General features: G+C 40.4%; 1 long non-coding RNA gene across 5 annotated transcripts in view; it reads left to right on the top strand.

The window, feature by feature from the left end:
• The window catches only part of LOC136793555 (uncharacterized), a 462,713-nt gene that overhangs the window by 369,433 nt on the left and 70,555 nt on the right, over positions 1-22,725 (top strand). For all 5 annotated transcript variants that reach the window (XR_010838968.1, XR_010838970.1, XR_010838967.1 and 2 more), the window contains one exon: positions 10,748-10,840. This is a non-coding gene — a long non-coding RNA (uncharacterized lncRNA). The remainder of the gene's footprint in view (positions 1-10,747; positions 10,841-22,725) is intronic.

Below are 22,725 nucleotides of genomic sequence, written 5' to 3'. Positions count from 1 at the left end.
CCTACCTGATACTATCCACATAGTGTGCATACAATTATGGTCCCACCTATGGCCTCCCAATAGTGATGCAATCCAAAGTCATGTCTGCATCCAGAGCCACCAAAGTTGCAGGTTGGTCTCAAAAGCCACAACCTCCTAATAATGTTCATTTCTCCCATAGCCCCATTTTTTTTTTTTTTTTTTTTTTTTTTTTTTTTTTTTTTTTTGCGGTATGCGGGCCTCTCACTGCTGCGGCCTCCCCCATTGCAGGGCACAGGCTCCGAACGCGCAGGCTAAGCAGCCATGGCTCACGGGCCCAGCCGCTCCGCGGCACGTGGGATCCTCCCAGACCGGGGCACGAACCCGCGTCCCCTGCCACGGCAGGCGGACTCTCAACCACTGTGCCACCAGGGAAGCCCCCATAGCCCCATTTTGATCCTCTTCAGACATCACTCTGACACACACACGCACTCACACAGAAGCAGGCAGTGGTGTCGGTGTAAGGAGGGTTCCCCTGAGCCTCTGAGAGCTAGTGCTTAGTGCTTCTCACTCAGGCCTTGGTAGAGCTGCCTTGACTTCTCTCCTCTACCCCATCCCCCAGCCCTGGCTGCTGCAAGGGCCACATCCACCCCCAAGTGTGTTCTGATTCTCTTTACACCCTTACTAGGAGTCTCACCCAGCCCACCCCCCTCTTTCTTTAAAGAACACTTCTCAGATTTTAACTCGAGATCATTGAGGGCTCTAGGTAAGGAGTAGCGATGGTCCCCAATATAGACAGTCTGAATATAGTTATTGAATAAATACCTTGAGCACAGCTGCTCTTTACACTTGCTGGTATGACTTTAGCTTCTTGGGAGCTCTCATGGAAAGAGCTGTGCTCACCTCTGTTCTCTTAGGCTGTTTTCTTCTGCTCTACTTTCTCCATTTGACCCTATCCTATCTGTATTCTGTCTTTCTGAAATTCCTCAAAATGCCTGGTCTGTCCCCCCATGCTTTCTAGCACTGTTTTAATTGAATCCTTTCTGGCTTTAAAAATCTCTTCTGTTGTTTCAAAGGTGAAGTCTTAGCTGCTAGATCACAAATTTGAACGAGAAAACTCACAGATTTATTTACTGTTCTGAAACATAAGGATTAAATAGGAACTCTAATTGCAACTATTTCACATTATATATAATAGTAGAGGAAAAACAGATCTTTGCTAAGTTACTAATAATTACTCTTACTTTTAAAAAAGGAAAAGTCAGAGGTAATTATCAATCTTCAGACACTTTAAGAGCTAGCAAGGAAGAGAAATCTGAAGTATAGGCAAAGGGTCTGGAGTGAGGCTGCCTTCAAGTTGCCTTCTTCAAGCCTTGTCACCACCTCTTAAGTGACTAGCAAGTTGCTTAACCTCTTTGAACCTTGGTTTCTCATCTGTAAGATAAGAATAATGATAATACTTTCATGTATTATGAGGATTAAATTGACTGATATTTCTAAAGTGCTTAGAAAAATGCCCAAATTATAGCAAGCACTCAAGTAAATATTTGTTGAATAAATAAATGAAGATACGAGTGAGGGCTGAATAAGCAACACCCCAAAACAGAAATATGTTATTCCCCAGCTGGCATCATAGCTGAGTGCTCTTCTAAGGCCAGCTGCTTGTAAATGATGGGGTAAATAATAAAGTAGTAAATGTTATTGGTATGAGCTCAGTGCTTCATTCTATCACATGGAGGGAGATCACAGATCAATGGAAACACTGCATGATTGGCTGTGATGATAAGTAAGTCTAAAAATACTGGTGGTTTTACTACCGTGAAGGTGTAAGATTCATCTCCCAGGATAGCTAAATAGTTAAGATTTTGGCTTGGGAGTCATGCAGCTTGGGTTTGAGTCACAGTTCCTGTTATGGACTGAATTATGTTCTCCCAGTATCCATATGTTAAAGTCCCAACCCCTAGTACTGTAACTCAGAATGTAAGTGGATTTCAAGATAAGGTCTTTAAAGAGGTGATTAAATTAAAATGTAGCCATTAAGGTGGGTCCTAATCCAATTTGAATGGTGTCCTTATAAAAAGAGGAAATTTGGGTGCACAGAGACAACAGGAGTGTACACGCACAGAGGAAAGGCCATGTGAGGATTCAGCGAGAAGGCGGCTGTCTGCAAGCCGAGGAGAGAGGCCTCAGACAGAAGCAAACTGCTCTCTGTGATCTAGGACTGTGAGACTGTGAGAAAGTAAATATCTGTTCTTTTTTTAAAAATATTTATTTATAAAATTTATTTGGCTCTGCCAGGTCTTAGTTGGGGCATGTGAGATCTTTGTTTCCACGTGCAGGATCTTCATTGAGGCATGCAGGATATTTTAGTTGCGGCATGTGGGATCTAGTTCCCTGATCAGGGATTAAACCCGGGCCCCCTGCATTGGGAGCATCAAGTCTTAACCACTGGACCACCAGAGAAGTCCCAAATATCTGTTCTTTTAAGCCAGTCTGTGGTATTTTATTATGGCAGCCCTAGCAAAGTAAATGCTTCAAGGATATGACCTGTGTAAACTTTGGTGTTTCTTTATCTCGCTGATCCTCAGTTTTCTCATTTGCAAAATGAGGATATAAATCTATGGGTTAAGTAGCGCTTGTGTAAATCACAAGCCTATTTTACAGATGAAGAAACAACTTTCTTTTAAAGATTTTGGGGGTCTGGTAAGAAAGCTTGAATCTTTCAGAAAATAAAGTCTGACTATCAAACACCAAGTAATCTGTTTGAAAAAAGAAAGTTCATTCCAAATGTGAATTTAAATAATGATTAGTTGGTTACTTGACTGGTTGATTGGACATGTTGATCCATTTTGGATTTGTCCAAATAAGCCTAGGATTGTAAGCCTAGGATTATAGCTGTAGTCATGAAGATACCATGTAGCATTTAATCATGAAAATTCTTAACCACAGGAGCACTAAAATGAATGTATACAGGAAAGCATCGCAAGATGTTTCTTATAAATGCTTCTTTTAGGTGTGAATTAGAAGAGATCATCAGGGGGCTAGGGAGAGATTGATAGGGTGACAGTCATAATGCCTTGGCTCCAACCCCCAACTCAGGGTCTTCCTTTGTAAAATGGAGCTGGGGACGCCAGGCTTGTATATGCCATGATCCTTAAAAGAGTCACATGAGGTAACGAATATGAAATTGCTCCATAAAAGGACACTGAGGTTAAGGTTCACATTACAGTGATAAGTCACATTGGGGTACATTCCCTTGATATGATGTGACGAGAATAGCACTATATCTCTGGGGTCTTCCTCCCCAAAACCCATAACCCCAGTCTAACCGTGAGAAAAACATCAGGCAAACTCAAATTGAGGGACATTTTGCAGGATACCCTACCAGTACTTCTCGAAACCATCAAGGTCATGAAAAACAAGCAAAGACTGAGAAACTCTCACAGCCCACAGGAAATTAATGAGACATGATGAATGAATGTGGTGTCCTCATTGAGATCCTGGAACAGAAAAAGGAGGATGGAAAATTAGTCAAGTCCAAATGAGGTCTAGAGTTTAGTTGGTAGTAATGTAAGATATTAACAAGAGGGAAACCAGATGAGGGGTATACAGGAACCATCTGCACTATCTTTGCAAACTTTACGTAAATCTAAAATTATTATAAAATTTAAAAGTGTATTTTCAAAACGGAAATTGATATACCAATACAAGAATTTATCTGATTATTTCATTTAATTTGAAAGCAGCTTATAAATTCAAAAGCTTTTAGAAATGTCAGGTAAGGAAATAATTATGTGATAATTTGAAAATACTTTTAATTAATTAATTTTGGCTGCGTTGGGTCTTCATTTCTGTGCGAGGGCTCTCTAGTTGTGGCAAGCAGGGGCCACTCTTCATCGCGGTGCGTGGGCCTCTCACTTTCGCGGCCTCTCCCGTTGTGGAGCACAGGCTCCGGACGCACAGGCTCAGCGGCCATGGCTCACGGGCCCAGCCGCTCCGCGGCATGTGGGATCTTCCCGGACCGGGGCACGAACCCGTGTCCCCTGCATTAGCAGGCAGACTCTCAACCACTGCGCCACCAGGGAAGCCCTGAAAATACTTTTAGAATAGCAGAGTCAATTATTTTTCTGCTGTCGCCCAAGCCTAGAGTCTCTGCTTGATTATCATTGTCATCAAACATTCATCTCATTACTGAAGAGTTCACTGAGCTTACCAAGTCCAGCCTCCTCACTTTGCAAACTGAGGCCCAGCATGGGCAGGTGACTTATTTAAAGTTTATAATAGTGTTAAGCATGGAAAACAAAAGATATTTTTTATTGCACATAAAATACTAGAAAAATTATGAATATGTATGTGTATATGTATAAATATATATATATACACACATAATATATGTTATTTACTGCATTATCTATAAAATCTTTCTTTTTAATAGAAATGAGATGTAAAAGCATAGGACGTCCTTATTGAGTCTGTTAGTCTGGTGGGGTTTTTTGGGGAGGCGGGATTTTTTTTTTTTTTTTTTTGTCTAGACTGTTACAGAAAACACATCCAGCTCAGTTAAGGAAGGAAGTTGATAACAAAAACAAATCAGTAAAACTGTGTCCCTTTTAGGTGACAGGCCTGCACTCCGTTGAGGATTTAAAGGTGAGCAGGATCAGGTCTTTGACCTTGGGGACCTCCCCAGCCTGGTCCAGGCAGCACACACTTAAGCAGCTTTACACTAGCACGTCAGAAGCACCAGGGTACATGGGAGTCACCTGACCCAACTATGGGACCGGCTCGACGGAGCCCGTCTTGGAAGAGTGACCATCTGAGATGCCTTAACAGAGGAGTGAGGAGTTAGCCAAATGGAGAGATGGGGGAAGGGATTCCAGGCAGGAGAAGAGACTCCTTGTCCTCTGAGATTGCAAGGAGGGAAGGAAGCATGTGGATTTAGATAAGGCAAAATCTGAAAGGAGACGGGAAGTTGACAGAGATCAGGCTCAAGGAGCCTTCGCCACAGTGAAGTAGGTAGGGCGTGAGGCCGTGTGCTGACAGTGGGGGCAGGGCGCTGGGTGGGGATCTTTAGGAGTGTGGTAAAGCCTTGGGCCTGTATGAGGGAGAAGAGAGTGGACTCTAATCCAAAGCAAGTAAAGGGTTAATGAACATGCCAAGCTAGCATTAGCACCAACATGCAGGAATATGCGGCTTCCTCTGGCAGCCTTCAACTGTCCAGCTGTAGAGAGCACAGAGAAAGTAGGTTGTAGCCTTCATCGTGGGTTCAGTTTTCCCAGACAGGGTCAGCAGAGTGTGGGGATCTAAGAGAACCAAGGATGGTGAACACTTGCTGTTCGGACCTCAGCTGTAAAGGTCATGGGCAGGGCAAAAAGGGAACGGAGGAAGTCAGCAGACTGGAAGAAAATAAAGGCGACATGAAAGCCAATGGTCCTGTAAGAATAGAGAAAGTCACAGTCTCTTAAAGCTAAACTTGTTAGAAAAGAAAACCAATCCATGTGTCAAGCTTCTGAGTAAAGAAAGGAGATGTCTGGAGGTTTAAGAGAGGCAGAAGGGGGCTTCCCTGGTGGCGCAGTGGTTGAGAATCCGCCTGCCGATGCAGGGGACACGGGTTTGTGCCCAGGTCCGGGAAGATCCCACATGCCGTGGAGCGGCTGGGCTCGTGAGCCATGGCCACTGAGCCTGCGCGTCCGGAGCCTGTGCTCCGCAACGGGAGAGGCCACAACAGTGAGAGGCCCGCGTACTACACACACACACAAAAAAAATAAAAAAATAAAAAAATAAAGAGAGGCAGAAGATGTTCAACCCAGATGACATTGGCAGAGGATGACACTTAGCTGAAGGCAAAAGCTCGATAGGGTGCCAGGAGAATGCACCTGGGGGGTTGGGATTGTTCAGGGGTACAGAATTGAAGAACAGTAGGGGATAAAGAAAACACCAGGGAGAGGAGATGGGGTGGCAATACCTTTCGTTCAATGACCAAGGATTGCAGAAATGGGAGGAATGGTCAGAATTGATGCTTCTAATACGGCCAGGAAAGAAGCAGCTCCCGGTGAAGGGCTTAGGTACCAAGTGACCTAACTATGTAACTACAGGCAAGTACATGAATCTAGGCCTCCCTTTCCTCATTCTAAGAGTTCTGCTCTAACAGGCTGTTGTGGCACTGGAGAAGGTAATGCACCTGGACCACAGTAAGTGGTACCTAATAAAGGAGAGCCAACTTTGACTGTGGTTGAGAATCCTAGGTGGTCTGACCAGTCTACACAAGACCTGCACACAGTGGACAGAGAGAGGTGGTGATGCCCAGGTGCCAGGCAGGTAGAGCATCAGTGGTAGTCTGATATGACCAACAGCTTAGCTTTGAAAAAACCCATAGCAGGAGTTTCATGTTGAAGCCTACTTTGAAATACAAAAAAAATAGTGGAGGTTGGTATCCTAAATCATTACTGCAGGTATGTGTTCTTAAAAAAATTCCCTTTTTGGCCCTGATTGCACCCCAAAAGGCTAATCTATTGTTTGTAGGTCAAGAGGAGGCGTGTACATGGCGGAAAATAAGTAGAGGGAAAAGGCGTTTAATTGAGTTAAGGGACAGGAACAAAGAGACTTGGAAAACCTGTATAGAGGCAACATTGTCAAGTGAACTCAATAGAATTCCAAGGCTCTGGGCTCAGATTGTGTTCATGAGGAAGGGCCATTCATGAGATCCATGGAGTCTTTCACTCTCATTATTCCTAACAAGTTGGTTATGTTGATAAAATAGAGTCGTAACTACATCTGGAACTTTTACACAGAAATTAAGGTTGACGTATGTGCCAGAATGATTTATATTCCCTGATAAGATGGTAAAGATTTACTTTGCTTGCACTCTTACAGCTTTTGGATTATTATTCATACTTTATTTTGCAAATTGGTAGTAACCCAACTGCAGCCAAATCAAGAGTTCACATGCCAAGTTTTGGTCTGAAAAGTTTTTGCATCCAGTATATACTTGGCCACAAAAATAAGGCGATTGAATAAGAGTAGAGAAAAGAAAGTGTTTTATGTACTCTGGAGGTCAAAAACAGATGTGAGTAAGGTTCTCACGGAGTGTGGCTAGCTAACATCTGGTAATCCCTAAGGCATTTCACTGCCCATTTGTAAGTTTCCCCCAATGTTTAACATCAACAGCTATTCAGGAACGTAGTGAGTTGCACAAAAATAAAATGTATAGATACGAAAGACAAAGCCAGAAAATTACTCTGTTCTTGGCATTCATCCTTCCTGGGCAAGGAGTTCTTATTTTCTTTCGGTGGATGCTATGTTTAATAACGCTGTATGATTGGTTAGATTCTGATTGAGCTGAATGTGTTTTGTTTCTTTTGTATGACTCAGTGAAAAAAGAAACATAAAACCTTAGGCTAACTTTAGTAAGAGAACTCTGTTTTTTTCTGTGTAATCTGAAGAAGAATTGGGAAAACAGCCCCAGAAGGACTAGTTGTGCCTCTAGTTGGTGAGGAAGGTAGATAATTTAGCCTATTTTCTTCTCTTGGCACAGTGTCTCTGATTTCTTGTTCCCTTTCAAAAAACTCCCCTCTACAAAGACAGCTCCCACGACCTGCAGAATTTGTAAAGAAATTTGCAGAGGAGAGCAGACATGTCTGTATTTCCAAACACCAAGGTCACAAAGGCTGTGGGACACAGCTGCAAAGTTAATGGCTGCTAAATGCAGCAATTAAGGTTGCACATATGTTCCTCACTGTTCCGTAGATCTATGTTGCATTATATAAATTAACAGTAATCTAGACATTCCTTTGGCAGGTCCATAGGGCCCACAGAATTGATTAATTAATAACTAATTCAGAGATGACAACAAGGTATCCACTTGTGTGCCTACTCAGGTCCACTGGTAGTGGCGGCCAGGAATACAAGACATTAGAAGAATTCTAAAGCTCTTCCCAAGCTCAGTGGTAAAGTGCATCCCTGGTAGACTTTGGATACTGGCCAGGGCAGTGGGCAGGGAGGGTAGCAGCACATGAGCCACTTAGTAACCATCCTTCATTTAACCTAAGGTGTTTGTCATAATAAGAGATAAGATCTGTTTCCTAAGGATTGGGAATTTTTAATTCAAAATAAACCCACAGTTACAAATGCATATGCATGTCATGCAGTAATAGCAATACAGCCAGTGATGTGATGACACTTCGTATCTTTAGAAGAGCTTTTATGAGTCATCCCATGAGATTCTAAAGCGATCTCACCGTATAGAAAGGGGATGTATTTTTATCCCCATTGCGAAATGAGGAACTGGATTTCAGTGCAGATAATTCGTCGTACGTAGTTCATGCAGCTGGTAAGTTAGAGAATTAAGGAGATATTTTGCAGTCATCTGAATATTTTATAACCACTCAAATTTCTGACTCAAAGTAGGAGTCAAAGAACTGTGGGAACTCTGGCTAGGATTGTCTGATTCCTAAATTTTGCAACAACAAAAGCGAACATGACTACACAGGAAACATTTACAATAAATGTGTGTATACATGATTAAGTGACAAGTGGGCGATAGCCAGCCTTTGAAATGCATGAATGACTGTTAGTCAGAGTTCTCCAGGAAAAAAAGGATTTATGTATGTACGTATTATGTATGTATGTATTACTTATAAAAAATTGATTCATGTGCTTACGGAGGCTGGCATGTCCAAAATCTGCAGAGTCTGTATCCCAGTTGGAGTCTGAAGAATGGCAGCCTGCTGTAGAACCAGGAAGAACAGAGGTTCCACTCTGAAGGCTCTCAAGCAGGAGAAGTCTCTCTGTTTTGTAGAAGAATCAGCCTTTTGTTCTATGCGTGCCTTCACCTGATTAGACGAGGCTCATCCACATTATGGAGGGCAATCCGTTGTACTCAGTCTGCCAATTTAAATGTTAATCTGAACCCAAAACACCTGCACAGAAAAACCCAGAATAATGTTTGACCAAATATCTGGGCATCCCATGGTCCAGTCAAATTGACACACAAAATTAATCATCACGAGTCCACCTCTTGTCAACTTGTCATGCATATACTTCTCCTTAAGCCATACTTAATCTCCAAGTAAGGTAAATAACAATGTCATCCTTATACGTAACATGACACAGTTGTCCTGTGTACAGCCAAAACACACTAAGCCTTTTCCCAGAAGAGGACGGAAAACCCTTGAGTGATATTTACTCTTCTCACTGATATGTCATAACTTAAGTTCTATGAGGGTGGAATGTTATAGACTGAACTGTGTTCCCTCAAAATTTGTATACTGAAGCCCTAAGCTCCAGTGTAACTGTGTTTGGAAATAGGGCTTTTAAGAAGGTGATTAGGGTTAAATGAGGTCATAAGGGTAGGGCCTTAATCTTATAGAACAGGTGTCCTTATAGGAAGAGGAAGAGACACCAGAGGTCTCTAGCTCAATCTGTGCATGCGCAGAGGAAAGCCCATATGAGGACGTAGCAAGAAGGTGGCCATCCACAAGCCAGGAAGAGAGGCCTCCCTAGAAACCAACCCTGCAGTCACCTTGATCTTAGACTTTCAGCCTCCAGAACTATGAGAAAATAAATGACTGTTGTTTAAACCACCCAGTATGTTGTATTGTCCTGAGCTGACTAATGTAATGACCACAGCCCTACCTGAGGACGTTTGTTACTATCACAGAAGAGGGAATTTATTCAAAGTATATCAGTGCAATAATTGTCTGCATGTGCTAATCCATTCTGTTAAACTTCAAGGCTGGGCATAGACCCAAAATACCCTTCCTGATATTTTGAGGGCTGGATTATAAATTATAAATTGCTGAATCTTCCCATGTTGTTTCGGGGGTAGCATGGCAAAGTTGCTAATAGTAGGGGGATGACTGGGAGAGAGAGGAGAAGGTCAGTCCATTTTATGGAAAGCTTACCATATGCTGAGCCTTTGCGACACAATGGGGAAAAGATGCAGGTAGTATTCTAGCGAGTGACCTGGGTTCCAGGGTGGGGCTAGGGGACTTCTTCCTCTGAATCTTTAGGGTTGTAATGACAAAAAGCATTGATTTTAAAAAGTTTATTTGGAGGTTCTAGCAGAAACCCAACTATACATATAGGCTTACCTGGAGGTTACTCCTCCCTCACTGGGGAGAGTGTATGCTTTTTCACTTGTCATCTTTGGCTGTCAGCAGAGCTAGCAGGTGCCATGGCCTGGTTATCCTGATGTCTTGACATTGTGCTACGTGCTGAGTTGTAGAAGATTCGATTTAGGTCTAAGGAGTTTGCAATCGACGCATGCCTAGAAGATAAACTAGACTGACAAACACAGTGTCTGGTGTCTCTGTGTATGTGTGTGTTTAATCACACAACTTCCAAGACCCTAATTTGTTGCAAGGCCCCTATATTTGTAAGGAGTTGGTTTTCATTCTTTGGGCAAAACTACTTTTTTGACAAAGTTGAAGAGAGCTCTTGAAATATTTTCAATGTTAATATACCACCTTTATGCTGTAAGTCCTAAAGAAAATCCAAGCAGAGTGGCATCTACGGCATCGCTCACTGTTTCAGTTTTTCACTGTACTGCCTTCATAGCTTTTGGAGATGACCTAGGAAGCTGTAAATAAAAGCAGCACAATTTCTCTCTGACACTATTTCTAAACTCTCCAGTAGGCACAATGATAGATTCATTTAATAGATTGGTACAGACTTTCCTTGGGGAAACTAAAGGGTTTTTTGTTTTTTGTTTTCCTTTCTGGGTCAGAAATTGATAATGCAGAAATATTGCGCAAATACCATGACTACGGCATGTTTTCTTTTTATTAAACAGCAGTGTGGTTTGAAGAGTAACTTCCTTCAGAAAATTGTGGAGACTTCGCAGCAATGGCTGAAGGTATACTCTCCAAGTTACCTAATGGAATAGGTAAGCTTTATGCCTTTAAAATGAGCCGTATGTTCCTTTTTTTTTTTTTTCTTTGAAGCCTCCAGAACTTTTCAGTTCATAATATTTTGTATTGAGCATGAAATTGACTGCAATTCTTACTGCTGCATTTTTTAAAAATCCCCAATGTAGGGAGAAAAAGAAAGGAATTGTTTAACAAGCCCAAGATCCAAGAATTATACCAATGCTGCCTTTGTTTCCCATAGAGCCTTAAGAAAAATCGTATCTCAACACAGCTCCTGCTAAGTTACTAACTCCTATCAAATCGATGCCCTTCTGACAACAACAAATTTCCTAAGATGGGTTGGTAAAATGACTGATGAATGATGAAACAGTACGGAGTAGGTTAATAGACAGTGGTACTTTTTATAAGAAACTCAAGATTAAGTTCAAAAATGGTCTCTTATGAATCAACCAAATCCAATTTTGAGTCAAGGGCACTCAAGACAAGTTTTACCATTTTCTCAGACTACTAAGAGCTGAAAAATTTAGTCACAGATGAAAATATCCTTAACGGAATAAGCTAAAAATTGATTACAAGGAATGAAACCTCAGTGTGGCTGTCCACAGAAACCCATCAAGGAATCCTGAGGGCAGAGCTGAGACTTAGACCTGCTGGCACGGAAGGCGGATGACTGTCCCCTTCCCTGCACGCCTCGAGCCCCATCTCTAACCCCCTGCCGCCGTTCCGCCCCTCCCAGCCCCACGCTGTACACGGCTGCTGAAACTTGCCCTCCTGACTTCAGAGAGAAAGAGGCTGTTCATTCCTTCATTTCCACAGTCACCCCCAACTCTGTACGTTCCAAACTCGTAGACCTAGCCACGCTCCAGGCTTCTGTGGGACCCGTAAGTCTCCAAGGACTTGAATTTCATCCACAGCAGGGACGTAGCCTGATGCGGCTTGGGGTTGGAGGCTGTGAGTTTAAGTTCGGAGACAAAGTGTAGGAGGGCCCCTGAGAGAAATCACTTACCAAAAGCTGGATGAAGGATTGTGCCTCTGTGAGTCAGACTCAGGTGAGCAGCCCAAGTAGGGGAGGAAGGAGAGGTCCTGCGTGTTCTGTAACCCCTCCAGCCCTGAGTCACCTATATGCCTTGGGTGAGTATTACAACCGGCTCTCACTAGGGGACCAGGCCACTCCACCATGGGACATCCCCTGTAAGCATAGGGGTGAGAAAGGAAAGGCGTTTTCCTGCTGTCTTAAAGAAGAGAACCAGAGAGTCTGAGGCAAGTGGCAATGAAGCTCTAAGTGCAGTCCTGGCACTTATGGAGATGATCTTCTGTCTCAAGAGCACTGATTGGAGGGAGTTTCAATCATGCCTGACAGCCAACGGCCCTCGGAGACTTGAGGAAAGACTCCTTTGGTGACTTTACCCTAAGCTGGAGAGCCACAAGCTGGAGAGACCGGGGAATATTGGAGTTACATATGACTTAAACCACACTCGATCAAGACTTAGGATTACAGAGCAAACCAAGGCGAGTGTGAAGAATGTAATTTGGACGTTCACTGCTAGCTTGATGGACCACCTGCTCCCTTTCTCTTTTTTGTTTGTTTTGTTTGGGTTGCTTCAGGTTTCATCAAGAAAGGGCAAAAGTGAGTCTATTTAATTTTTAATTCTACACCTTTTCGTAGCACAAGAGAGACCTCATTTTAAATTCTGCACTCCTAATCAAATACTGTTCCTGTGAATTATGACTTGCCTTGAGGTCAGAGCCCACAATAGCATAAAGGCAATAGTTGAATTCTGAGAATAGAACATGAAGGGAAAGAGTTGAGGGTTGAGAACTCAGCCTTTGGGGACTCCACTGTTAGGCATTGGAGGGACCCTATTAGAAGTAAGAGTTCAAAGCCAGTTGCCGCATGTAAAGATCAACCAGCCTAGATATCTACAGTAACTAGTACAGACATTGATTCTTATGTTTACTTAAAATATAGACCAAAGTTGACTTATACATACATGTATACATGCTTATATAAATATATATGAATGAGGAATTTGTCTCTATAATTTATATGGATAAGAGATCAATATAGATAGATAGGTAGATAGATGGATAGATAGATAGATAGATGGACAGATAGATAGGTAGGTAGGTAGATAGATATTGGGTTGGCCATAAAGTTCGTTCAGGTTTTTCCATAAGATGTTACGGAAAAACCCAAACAAACTTTTTGGCCGCCCCAATAGATAGACAGATAATGTGTGTATTCCACAGATGTGCATATATGTGAGATAACAGCAGGAGACAGGAGGAAAGAAAAATAGGAGAATTTATTCCTTCTGATTCCTTCCTGTCTAACCTCATTTCTGCCAGTGACTGCCTTCTGGGGTTACGGCTTCAATCAAGTAGACTCTGTTCTGTGGATCAAATCTTTCTCTGACTTCCTTGCCCTTGTCCCTCCCTACATGTAGGCTTAAAGGAGATAACAGCTTCCCAATGTTACCAATCCTTGGGTGCTTCAGCATCGTGTATTGGCTCCATTAATTCTACCCACACCTCTGTAAACTGTTTCCTCATTAAACTTGCCTGCTTAGACAAAAGTTAACCTTCAAGGATGCCAGATATCCCGTGATGAGACCCTGACTATAAGAGGAGCCGACTTCATGTTGATCTTCCTATTAGGCCTCCAAGTGAAGATATAGATAGGCAAGCAAAAAACGAGTCTGGAAAAACCTTAAGGCTGGGAAAGTCTGAGCTGGAGAAAATAACATGTAAGAATTTTCAGCCTTTGGATGCAGAGGGGAATAGTTATGACCTCTTGCTCTCTGGGAAAGCAACCATCTCCTCTTGCTGACGCCCACTATCTTGAATTGCCATCTCGTTGGATTCAAGGCAGTCCTGGACTGCCCCATCCTCACGCTGAGGAAGGCTGACATCTAGGGTTAAAACCTGAACTAATTACTCTCCTTCTTCTAAGTGTCTGTCAACAGCAGTCTCCCCATGCATCACATCACTGCTTCTGAGCAGAAGCCCAAACTTCCCAGGCATCTACTTTTGCCAGGATTCTCATCTGTGTACTGCTGTGTACATCCCCATAGAATGAACTAATTCTTCTCTCCTTCTCAAAATCTTTTGCTTTAAGCAATTTTAGATTCTTAATCATGTATTATTTAGTCTGTGACCATAATGGACTATTTAAAAAATAGATAACATTTGTCCAAGAAGAGCACAAAATAAATTCACTTAAGCCATTTGTTCGTAATTACAATAGACACAATGCACTTCATCACTGAGCAAACTCCAAGGTAAACATTTGGCCATGGGGACAATGAGCCGAATTATATGGATCACTTTTTTTTTTTTTTTTTTTTTTTTTTTTACTATTTTGGGTTTGTCCTGACATAAATGGCCATAGACAGTTAATTGGAACTAAAAATACTCCCAGTTAAGTTTAATTATTTCTCTGTGCAGAATCTTAGGTTATGTTAACTCTGGTGATCATTTGGGATCATTTTTTTTAATTCCACAGGAGTTTGTCTTGAAAAATTGACCTAGAATATGCTCTGAGAGAAAAAATAAAAAGAAATTGGATAAAGGACTGAGAAATAAGAGTATGAAAAAAAGAAATTGGATAAAGGAGTGAGAAATAAGAGCATGAAAAGATTACTCTGTAAGAAGCCAATATAATTGTAGAAGTATTAAAATCCCTATAGGAGATTTACAGAGAAGTGTGCCCTGGATTAGAATTTGATATCAAATAACTTAACTGAAGTCAAACAATTTCAGTGCCATTTGTAGTTGAGTTAATAGCATATGTTCCTGGAGGATTACAGCCAATGATTAAGGAAATTAGGTTTTGTTTGAATTTAATTTAGTTATATAAAGCTGCTACTATAATTTACAGCTTTGATATTTAATATTTAATAAGCCAGATCTTAGAAGAATACTAGATAAAGCTGTGTCATTATTCCTTGAAATATTATTCCCATACGTCATTTATATTTGCTGGCTGATAAGGATGTTCATCAAGTAGATGGACTCAACATGAGTCCACTGATAAAGCCAATGCAGGTTTACAGTTTGCTGAGTCCCTTGTACGTTTCCACTCCATTTCCCACATCTGTAACTTACTGAATCATAATTTATCTGGCTGGTCAGTTGTCATAATAAAGAAACATTGCAGCCTTTCCTTCAGCAGCCAGCTGTGGGAATGACTCAACTCTGCCTTTCTCTCACATTTTATGTATCTGTGGCTTTTAGTCATTAAAAATCATGGGAATATCTTTGTAAATATTGCACCCTCAATATTTTTCTTTCTTGTTATTTTTTCACTGCTTTGTCACATTTTTTTCCCAATCCATCTCCTTGACTTTTCCTTCCTTTTTCCTTCATTTTTCTGAAGTTCCGTAGTAAGGATTCCAATTTCTTTCCTGCATATATCTATAGCTCTTTGCAGAAATTTAAGTTTTCTTTTCTCTCTGATTTATAAAAATTAATCCTAAATTTCTAATACCATTAGACTAGCTTTTATTTCCTAACATTCCCAATTTTTTCTCCCTAGATAAGAATATTTGTACTATGTAAACTATTTTTTTTTAGTACTTGTGTTTTAAACCTTTTACCTCACTTATTCACTTGCATTCATTGTCCGTACAACTACTGAGAATCCTTCTCGTCACTGCTCTGGTTAATTTTGTTCCTCTCACTCTCTTTTACTTCCTGGTTTGGGCTTCCTTCAAAGACAGGTCAAGTCAACCTTTCAGAAAATTCACAAGGCACACTCTCTAACCTCAAAGATTTTAGAGGTCTAAACAGAGGACTTATGCAAGAATATCTCCTTTAACAATTTATTTTATATATATGTACATATACACATATACACCTTAGGTAGGTAGCAAAGTGTAGAAATTAATAAAAATGAAATAAAGTTGGCCAGTGCATAAACATGCAAGTTGGAACAGCAGGAGTTTGTTTGAAGGGAATAAAAAACGCATTAATACAGTCTAAGACACAAGTTTCTTTCGTGCTTTCCTGCCATACCTCTAAAAATTCCAACATTGTGAGTACATTTAATAATAATAATAATATAATATATAGTGAATAAGTATATGGTTTTCTGGAGCTAGGTTGGCTGACTGGCAGTCTTGTCTTCACCATATAGAGCTGTGTGACTTAGGACAATTACTTAATCTTTCTGTGCCTCAGTTTTCAAATATGTAAAATGAGGATACCAATGGTACTCTGTTGACCAAGTTTTTGTGCTAATACATGTAAAATGTTTAGAATCATGCCTCAGACATAGTAAACTCTCAGTAATTTTTTTGTTATTTACTATTATTTTTGTTACTGCTACTGTAAAATAAAGCACCGATTAGTAGAAAATAGCAGATCAAAGTAAACATTAAGAAACAAGCAGGCATCACTGCAGTAATTGGGAAGTCATTTACTTAACCTATATCTTTTCATGTGTTTTTCGCTATATATCTGGAGTTAAAGATTCTTAGGTACTCTTTGGATTAGTCCCCAAATAACACATATCAAAATCACCAGTACAGTATAACAATCACTCTTCTTAGCTCAAAAGTAGCCCCTGTAAGAAGTTGAAGGAACCCCTGCATCAAGCATATTTGAGATGGGAAGTTTTTTCTTTTCCTGTACCTATAGCTGCTTCAAATCCTGCAAAGTTTGAAGCTCTGGTGATTGTTTAAAAATTCCAACTCAAGAACTAGAGAAATAGTATGTTTGCACTAATATAAAAATTAGAGCCATAAAGCAACATCCAGAACTAAATCAAAAGATCCCACAACTCAGATTAGACTTCCCTAATTGATTTGAAGAGAACTCAGTGAGTGCTGGCTGTACTGGGGCACTGACCTCCACCCAGTAAGGAAGTTAAGAACAGAGGACAGGTTAACTGGAACAGCAGTTCTAATCCTTCATATGTCATACAAAGGAAGGGGAGGAGAGAGTTTATTATGTTCCAACGAATCATGAAATAAACCAGACCACTCCATGAAAGAAAGAAAATTCACATTGATCAAGGAGAGAAACAAGGGCACTTCCTCTAGCTGTGTTTTTATCTATTCACAAACTGGACCGCATAGAATACTGGGAAAAGGGGAAAAATCTACATAATGACTAATACCAAATAAAGCATCTTCAGCTAAAGGGGAAGACAGGCAGAATCTGTAAGACATGAAAGTATAGCAGCAGGGGCTATAAGAAATGTAAGTTTAAGTTATCAAGGGAAGAGAGAAATAGAGTGGTTAATGATGGGCATTCCTGGGAAAATAGTTCTAGTTTTAAGAAATAAAGAAGAACGAGAGTCAAATCAGGTCTATTACAAAATTATTTTTAATTACATAAGACTTTTTAAATAGCCTAACAGTTATACAAAGTTTTAGAAATTGTCAATATTTCTGAGTCAGAAAATCTGAGTGTGTCACATTTATGCCATTTATTAGCTGCATGATTTGAGCAATCATCAAGCTTGCTGAACTTCATTCCTTCCATAGGAAAATAGAAGTAATAGTATCTACACACTACCACCTTATAGCATTTTAAGAGTAGTCAAATGAAATTATACTTAGAAACATAAAGCATTATTGGAAGTAAATTGTTACTATCACTCAGCTTTTGCTCAATTTTAATATTGGTGAGGATATTACTACTTTATCATATTATTATGAACAGCCCTAATTGCTAAAGAGAAAAGACTGTAAAATATATGAAAAAAATATACAGCTCCCACACTGATTCAAGCTATTTCCCCTGGTACATCAGAATTAAACTTGATCTACTATCCAATGGTATTTCTTCAATAATGATAGTTATCATAATACCCTTTAAGTTTTCTATTCTGTATATTACAGAGGAAAATTCAAGGGTTGGTTAATTCGGTTGTTTAATGACATCAAGATCTGGATTTACTCGTTCCACTTTCTACTCAAAATATGATGCACTTTCCAGCCCTGGAAATCCTGGTCCTTTTCTTCCAGATTCCTTTGAGTTTGTTAATATCCTTCTCAAAACTTGGTGCCTATACCTGTGACAGACTCCTGCTCACCTAACCCATACACATCTCCATTCCAATTGCGCCTTCTCTTTGCCAGCAGAGGCCTATTCTGTTCAGATATTGGAGGGTGTAGTAGATGTTGCTCAAGAAAGGCAGCCCCGCCCCCCGACCCAAGAGGTGAATATTGATTAGTTTAAGTCAATCATGGCAATTTTATTACCCTGCCACCTTCATGTGGTGCAATCTTGGCCACTAACATACAAGAGGAAGTCTTCAGGAGAGCCTTTAGAAAAGTTCTCTTCACTCTTTAGGAAAGATCCGAGACCGGGCTTCAGCCCTTCCTGCCCACGGGGTGATGTTTGGATGTGCTGCAGGCAACCTGAAATGATGCTATAGGAGGAAAGCCAAGATTATTGTAGAACCACCAACCCAGGGCTCCTTTATTAGGAAGCCACTGAATTAACAAGTGTTCACTTTTCCATTTTGCAGACATTTTTATGTAGGGCAGTCCATTTTAGTTATTGCCTAAGCCCTATTTAGGAGTGTAGCACTGTCTTTTGAAGCCCCTACCCATCCCTTTTGCCTACCTGAGATGATCTGCTCGTAGCCAGCACTCTGATAGTTTTCCACCTCAGGTGCCTGAACCTCTTCTCTTCTTGAAGGTCCTGTGCTAAACGTGGTAGGTGAGGAGGAATTTAAGTCCCTTTCCCCTGAGCCTCAATCAATAGGGAATGGGATTTAGTGGAGCTGGTGGGTTATGTCTCCCCCCACTCTGGTGGCCCATCTCTGAAACACATTCCACATGGTTTCTCGAAGGGCTCCAACAGAGTCCAAGTTGCCCACAGCAGAAACCCACTTATTAACTCACGTCTCACTTTATTTTTTTAATAGATTTTATTTATTTATTTATTGGCTGTGTTGGGTCTTCGTTGCTGTGCGCGGGCTTCCTCTAGTTGCTGCAAGTGGGGGCTGCTTTCCGTTGCGGTGTAAGGGCTTCTCATTGCGGTGGCTTCTCTTCTTGTGGAGCACAGGCTCTAGGTGTGCAGGCTTCAGTAGCTGTGGCTTGCAGGCTCGAGAGCACAGGCTCAGTAGTTGTGGCGCACGGGCTTAGGTGCTCCGCAGCATGTGGGATCTTCCCAGACCAGGGCTCGAACCCGTGTCCCCTGCATTGGTAGGCGGATTCTTAACCACTGTGCCACCAGGGAAGCCCCCTGTCTCACTTTATTTTCCCCCTCAAATTTGCTTTCCTTGACCTTGGGATCACCTTCTAAATAAATCACACGTGTCTAAGACCTTGTCTAGGGTCTGTTTTCGAGGAACGCAAATTAAGACAAGTTGTATATTCCGTTACTTACAGCTGAAAGCTTTCTGTTGCAAACCTGCTGGAGCAGTGCTGTCCAACAGAACTCTCTGTGATGGTGGAAATGTTCCATAGCCGTGCAGTCCAATAGCCATTAGTCACATGTGGCTATAGTGTGTGTGAAATGTGGCTTGTGTGCCTGAGGAACTGAATTTTTCATTTCATATCATTTTAATTCATTTAAATAGCCTTATTTTGCTAGTGGTGACCATATTGGACAATCTAGCTCTAGAAGCAGTCCAGTGAGGACCAAATGAATGAAAGAACTGCATCCCTGTTGTTTTAAACATCAGAATTATATTCCACAATCATATATTTTGCACAGTGAAGATTCGTACTAGGCTAGGCTTTGTGAAGAATACAGAGATGAATAAACATCTGCCTCCTAAAAACACAGTCTAGTTAGGAAAACACACATACATAAAATGTATTATAAATATATTTATAAACATGAATAAAGCAATATGCATGTTAAAGGTGGCATAAACAAACCACTATGGAAAATAGAAGGATGCACAATTACTTTCTGCTGTGGAAATGTAAGACTACTTCCCTGAGGTAGCATTTGAGCTGAGTCTTGAAGATAAATATACTGTCTTTAGAGAGAGACAGAGGGAGAATTATATTTATAGATGGATAAAGATACATAGAAAAGCAGTACCAACAAGAAGAATGATAATGCAAGTGGTACAATAAAGCTGGGCAATAGAACCAAATTCTAGGTGAGGTCAAGAGTGCACGGAGCTTTGAATTCCATATTAACACACTTAGATTTTATTGTTCTACGAATGATAGAGAATCATCAATGAGTCTGAGCGTCGCTGACATAATTGGTTACAGACAGGAATAATTGGAGATATAGAAATCAATTAGAAATTTACAGCATTAGTGCACGCAACAAATGACATTGATATGAACTTTGTCTGTATCATTGAGAATAAAAACAAGAGGCCAGTAGACGTGGTAAATCCTGACCACAAACTGAAACTAGGCTATGAGGGAGAACAGCTGGAGATGCCCCAAGAAAACACAAGGGAGGACTGGGTTTGAGGGAGAAAGATAATGAATACACTGGGATGAAAGAGATGTTCAGCAGATATCTGTGCAGGCAAATGCTGGGTGTTTGTTGTTAGCTGCATCGAAAGAAACAGACTTAAAGGGAAAAAGAAAGAGAGGAGGCTCTTAATGTTTACTTCGTCACCCAAGGAGGATGCAAAGAGTTTAGAAAAACTAAGTGAAGCAAAGGAAAGAATTGGGGTTTTTTTAATGGCCACGTTATACTTTTAGCTAACGTTGAATAAAAGATGGTTGTTTATTCCTGTTAAGTTCCCTTGTTGATTTGGGCTCATTATTCCAGTCTACTGAGTTTATTTTTTGACTAGCAGTCATTGTACAGAAAAGTTACTCAGTTTTTCCAATTGTCTTCTTTTGTATTTTTAGCTTCAAAAAGTTATTTAAGATACAAAAAAATTGAATAAAAGGAAAGGCTAATCATTTCCCTGGAAAAGGAGGCAGTATTGTGAAGCTTGTGCAGTGGACGCTGTGGTTTCACCGCCCATATCCCCATTCAGGATCAAGACTCTCACTTCCAGAGGTTGAGTTTTGGCGCCTGACAGCTCATAGCTGTCCTTCTCTAAGAACTGGCCTTGGCCTTTGCACATTAGACCTCTCCTTCAACCTGTATCTATTGCCTGGTTAATGTACCCCTTTGTTTTAATTCTGGTCAATCCGGAAGAATCATCCTAGCCCTATAGCCTCTGATGGGATCAGCTGGAGCCTCTGTTGTAACTTCATCATAGCTGGACTTCTCTGCAGCCTTCACTCTCTCACAGGTGTTATTCCCACAAGCATTCTCAATAAACTACCTGCATGCAAATCTCCATCATAATGTCTGTATCCCCAATGAAACCTACCTAAGGTGAATTTCAAATCAAAATCTCAGTCGGTAATTTTTGACTTGACAAAACCATTTTAGACATCATTTAGACTATCAGGATCCTTTTTACATTTGAAGAAGAAGATTAATGAGGATGACTGTTTTTAAGTTATGTTAATTTAATCAGCGTGGCACTGGTGCAACAATAAAGAGACAAATGAATAGAGGAGAATAGATATCTCAGACACAGATCCTACTACATACAAGAATTTATTTTATTATAAAGGCCACTGACATCACAAAACTATGATAAAGATTAATGGCATAACAAACCAAAGAGGAAGGGAAAAATTATTCAATAAATGGCACTCAGACAACAGGATCAGCAAAATAAATTAATTCTTATATCATGCATTAAAATAAATCCAAGATGGATTAAAAATTTTCAATTTTACTAATAATCCAGGAAGCAAATTTAAACGTCAGTGAGATACAATCTTTTGCTTGTCATATTGGTGGAAAGCGTTTATTGATGAGGGCATGGAGATAAAAGAGTACCTTCATATACTGTTGGTGGAAACCGAAATTGTTACAGCTTTTGAAAGATAATCTGATATTTACTATGAAAATTTAAAATGTGTATCTTTGATTTAATTCATTAAACTTTTTAATTAAAGAATCAAAAGTAGTATAAAACATTAAGAATAACATGCATATATGATAAACTTCAGAAATCTTCGTTTTTACAAATTTATATGCTTGTGCACATGTAAAAATAAATGTATACAATCACATAACCACCACCCACATCAAGATATGAAATGCTTTCAGCACTTTAGACGTTTACCTGGTGTTCTATCCTGGATAATATTTCCTTTCCGCTAAGTGACTAGAACCTCTCATGGAGCTTATGGTCTACTGGCAGAGACAAATATTAAGGAAATAAGTAGACAAATGATTATTAATACTTGATATTCATATTATTAGGAAAAATGAAAAGTGCAAAAAGAAATATTATTTAGATCGGGGAAACTGTGGGAAGACAAATCAGAAGGAGTAATATTTAACACTAAGAATGAGTAGGAGTTAGTCAGGCATAGACAATAGGGAGGGAAAAGCACCCCAAGGAGAGGGAACAGTACGTGGCTTGAGTTGAGAAAGAGCTCCAAGGACCTGAAAAATAAAAATAGTGCTGTAAGCCGAAAAGAGTCAAAGCAGGAGACTGGAGCAACAGACAGGAGCCAATCCCTGCAGGGCATTTTAAGCTGATTAAAGATGTATATTTTAACCTAATTGTAATGGAAAACCACTCAATGGCTTTAAAGGAAAGCATATTTTTAAAATGATCATTGTGGGCAACTATGAAGTTAATGGATTATTGGGAAGATGGAGTGGAAGTTGGGAGACCAATTATTAGGCTGTTGCAAGAGAGGATGATGACTTGGAACAGAAAAGAGAACAAAAAGAAATGGAGAATTCAAAATGTATTTTGAAAGTTACATCTACTGAGCTCATTGGCTGATAGGATGAGAAGGATCAGGGCAAAGGAGATTGTAAATGCATGTAAAAGAAAAGCTATGGAGGATAAACATCAAACTGCTGGCCATTATCTCTGCTTTGGGTTTGGATGAGGGGAGACCTTGGATGAAGACAGATTTTCACTTTTTATCTGGTA

This window comes from Kogia breviceps, chromosome 2, assembly GCF_026419965.1.
Source record: "Kogia breviceps isolate mKogBre1 chromosome 2, mKogBre1 haplotype 1, whole genome shotgun sequence".
Lineage (NCBI taxonomy): Eukaryota > Metazoa > Chordata > Mammalia > Artiodactyla > Physeteridae > Kogia > Kogia breviceps.
The sequence above is the reverse complement of the archived record's forward strand: the minus strand, read 5'-3'. Positions and strand labels throughout refer to the sequence as shown.